Source organism: Pseudophryne corroboree, chromosome 11 (assembly GCF_028390025.1).
Source record: "Pseudophryne corroboree isolate aPseCor3 chromosome 11, aPseCor3.hap2, whole genome shotgun sequence".
NCBI lineage: Eukaryota > Metazoa > Chordata > Amphibia > Anura > Myobatrachidae > Pseudophryne > Pseudophryne corroboree.
The window spans coordinates 106,161,254-106,165,896 of record NC_086454.1 but is presented as its reverse complement, the minus strand read 5'-3'; the positions used below and the strand labels follow the sequence as shown (position 1 = coordinate 106,165,896).

Genomic DNA, 4,643 nt, shown 5'->3' with positions numbered 1-4,643 from the left:
AAGCTACAAAAGCACCTAGATCATTTGAAATCTCCAATAATCCAGTACATCAGTATATCTATACAGAATTTATTTGATTTATTTATACATTTCAGTAAAGTTAAGCATTAAAATACATTTTAATATACATTTAAAATGTATTTTTAATGTTTTGTTTTAAAGACAAAATAGGTAGGTGGGTCTCTGAATTTGGGTTTCTATGAACCTGAAAAAGGATTGGTAGTGAGTGCTCAGTGCGAGAGGGACCCAGGATATATGCCTGTGAGATATGGGTTATGTTTGTCTAGTCCAGGCTTTACTTTGAGATATATACTGTAGTTATTACAGAAAAATACATATATAATGGGCAATTACAATGGGAGCCATCTTCACTGGGGAACCTATGCGGTATACAGTTTTAGACCCAATATATGGTTTTAGACCTGATAATTAGGATTTCTTCTTGTGGCAGTAAGAAAATATGTTCCACCGGCATGTTTTAAGAAACACATACAGGCACAGGAACCCTAATGGAGCATGTCCCTGTGATGTATAAAGTAAAGTTATCACTAATGTGAAGGATAGGGGAGGAAGGGTTGGATGGGATGGTTGAAAGCTAGGGGGAGTAATGAGGTCTGGGCAAGATGGGGGGGGAGATAGTTCCCAAGCACTGAGCAGGTTGCTCTGCCTGTTTCACTTGCATTTAGCTACAAAACTTTTTGCTAGCAGCTATGGGGCCAAGACAATCTGTCAGCATAATTTGAAAGCTTCACCTGTCGGCTGCCGACGCTGTGCTTAACTTTACCGGAGTTAAACTGACATGGCATGGACTTGCCCACCCCAACCGGTGGAGACGGTTGTCAGCCTGTGCTGGGTCACCTTCTTGATATCCAGCTATATCAGATGATCAGCACTATATCACACTCTGGGCCTGATTCTCAGTCGTGGCGATGTCAGTCTCCATGGTGTGATGATGCACTAAGCTGTATTTCAGTGTCTGCAGATGCTGAAAGTGGACATCTCAGCCCTTGCTCTTTCAGATGCACTGATGTACACTAGGGTAACACTTTGTTGCTGTAGTTGCAGAAAATCGCAGATGCAGCGGTGGCACAAGACAACACTCATGCCCTATTTGGGCAATCTGAACAAAATGTAAGTTTTCCTGCTGGGACATACTGTAGCATTTGAGTACATGTATGTGAAATCAATAATCATGTCTATTCTAATATGTGTAACTGAATGTGAGGAGACCAATGTAATGATAGTAGCAGAGAAGTCTGATGGCATAATAGTGGCATGTGGAGGAGTCTGATGGCATAATAGTAGCATGTGGAGGAGTCTGGTGGCATGATAGTGGCATGTGGAAGGATCTGATGGCACAGTAGTGGCATGTGGAGGAGTCTGTTGTCATAATAGTGGCATATTTAGGAATCTGATGGCATAATAGTGGCATGTGGAGGAGTCTGATGGCATAATTGTGGCATGTGGAGGAGTCTGATGGCATAATAGTGGCATGTAGAGGAGTCTGATGGCATGATAGTGGCATGTGGAGAAGTCTGATATAATAGTGGTATGTGGAGAAGTCATAATAGTGGCATTTGGCGGTATCTGATGGCACAACAATGGCATGTGGAATAGTCTGATGGCACAATATTGGCATGTGGAGGAGTCTGATGGCATAATAGTGGCATATTTAGGAATCAGATGCATAATAGTGGCATGTGGAGGAGTCCGATAGCATAATAGTGGCATGTGAAGGAATCTGATGGCACAATAGTGGTATGTGGAGGAGCCTGATTGCATAATAGTGGCATGTGTTTCAATAATGCTATTGATTGTCCAAAATCTGCTGCTCACGCCTCCAAACTACTCTCTCTAACCTCCTCTCTTGGCCTCTCCCAATGGACTGACTCCTCTACTCATCAGGAGGGCCACTGCCTTGATCTAGTATTCACCAGACTATGCTCCGTCTCTGAACTCACTAACACTCCTTTCCCCCTCTCAGATCACAACCTTATCACCTGCATGCTCTCCTCCATTAATTCAAACCCTGTGTTGCTGAAGTCCTCCAATCTTCCTCAAACCCGCAGAAATATTAACACAATTAATCTTCAAGAACTGTCGACTTCACTCCAACAACTGCTTTCACCTATTTCTGCATTCACCTCTCCTGAGATGGCTGTATCACACCTGAATGAGACTCTAGAACTAGCCCTTGATGAAGCGGCTCCAGCAACCCATCACACTCCACGTAGGCCTAGATGTCAACCATGGCACTCCACATTAACAAGACAACTACAAAAACTAACACGAAAACTTGAACGTCAGTGGCGTAAATCTCGTATTTCAAGTGACTTCCTCACATATAAGACTGTCTACCATTCTTATAGAAATGCCCTGGACACTGCCAAACAAACGTATTTCCAAACTCTTATCTCTGCTCAAGCCTCTAACCCCAAACGACTATTTAACACATTTAAATAACTTCTGAATCCTCCCTTACCTACCCCACGAGCCTCCAGGATCTTGCTTCCTACTTCAAGGAGAAGATTGATAAGATCCGAGATAAAATGGTATGCTCTTCAGCAGCCAGTGACCTGCTCCGTTCTTTACCTGAACCCTCTGGCACTCTTTCTTCATTTGATCCCACAAATGAAGATGAAGTATCATCACTCTTATTATCCTGCTTCTCTATTACCTATCCTCTTGATCCTTTACCCTCACAAATAAGTAAAGCTCTGTCTCTGGTGCTCATCCCTACCTTAACTAACATCTGTAATCTTTCTCTCTCTCTACTGGTATTTTTCCTTCACTCTTCAAGCATGCAGTGATTACTCCCATTTAAAAAAAAAAAAAATTATCTCCTTAGAGCATGCCGTATGCTCTGTGACCTGTACTATATGAGCCTTGCAATGCATATGTAACAGGGCCATCTGTGTCAGTCACCGCATACTTGACAGCTCCACAGTAGCTTTTTCTAACTTATTGTTGTCGGCTCTCACTCTATCATTCTCCATCCTATACCAATGGGCAAGATGGAAGAAAAGCAGAAGTGAGATGCCAGTAGTACACAGAGGGACTTTGCTAGAATCTTTGTGTGCATTCACCTTTCATGATACCTATCACTGCTTGTTGCCGGCACTTGCTGTCTTATTTCCATTAGAAGGAACATATGACTGGTACCCCATATTATTGCATGTTACTAGCATTGGCTGACTTATTATATTTCCATTTAAGGAGCATATGAGTGGCATTCTATATGATTTATTATCCTTTTGTGTGTTATTCATAATTGATAGTTCTATTTGCATGGATTTTTGTTATTGTGTCTTTCACCTCTGTCATGTGAGGCATACATTGTCACCTCTTGTATTTGACTTGTGAAATTTTGCTAATTTGTGAAGACACATTGTATTCTCCAAAGTGCCCCCCTTGGGCTCGTTAAGGCACAGTGATACTATTATATTTAAGAATCCTTCCCTCTGCGATACTAGATCTTAAAACGTGTCATCACTGTTTATTCATGAATACACGTTCACCTGCATAAGGTGGTCATTGGTGATCCAAATATAGTGACAAGAGGGATAAGCACAGCATTTGCGGACAAACCCCACTGGAGATGCCCAATCTCATCTGATATTGGAAGCCAAGCAGTGGAGGGCCGGGTCAGTACTTGGATGGGAGACCACCTTGGTACACCCAGGTATTGCAATTTATTGCTGCATGCTACACCCAGATGTCACCAATAGAGGGCATTACAGAGAAATTGGATATATCCAGTATGTTGGCTTGTGACCTATGATTCAATCCCCTGCAATAATCTTTTTTTAAAGATTTTATGCAGGATAAATGACGGTCATACATTTTCCAATATAAGGATACCGCTTGAGAGGATACAGTAACTCTCTGTATCATATCAACGATTATATAAATAATCCGGCTTATTGTGTATCATAGCTTTCAGGTACATATTGTATATTTTTAAAAATTTGCACTTTTTTGGCAACATTGGAATGCTCTAATTTTAACACGATACTGTTAAAATCTTTATGATCTTATCAGATGTCTACAATTTAACATAATAGTCTGTCTGAAACTGAGTGCTCCCCAACAAGAGTCTACTATTTTCTTCTTTCTCTGTGCTTACAGAGAGATAAAGTACTAACCAATAAGCTCCTGTCATTTTTTAACTCAGCCTGTAACATGACAGTTAGAAACTGATTGGTTAGTATTTTCTATCTCTCTCCCCTTTATCTCTCTCCAAGATTTGATATATCTCACCTTAAATGAGCGAAAGAACGTTTAATTTAATCCATGACAGAATATTCTTTGACCAGAATCTTTCAAGATGAAACGCGTCAGCAGAATAAAAAGCTGATTTATACTTGGTTTCAAGTAAATACTGTTAGAGAACAGTATCACAGTGGCTCATAGCTGGAAAATGGTCATTCAGTGATCTGGATATGTATTAGGACAGACACTGTACATGTGTCCTTGACAACTACTGCTATTGGATCAAGACCCAGTATTGATTTTTATGAGGCTAGAGGGAGAATTATTCATAAAACATATAGCTCACTACAAAGAATTGTAAGCCAGGACTAAATTGAGACTAATGAGTTCCTCAGGGGCTTTTATTAATTATATAAGAAAAGCATTGTTCT

The 4,643-nt window shown here is 40.7% G+C and overlaps 1 pseudogene; it reads left to right on the top strand.

Annotated features, from left to right (window-relative positions):
• The first annotated feature begins 3,574 nt into the window (after nucleotides 1-3,574).
• On the top strand, nucleotides 3,575-3,694 carry LOC134971475 (5S ribosomal RNA; annotated as a pseudogene).
• The last annotated feature ends 949 nt before the right edge of the window (nucleotides 3,695-4,643 follow it).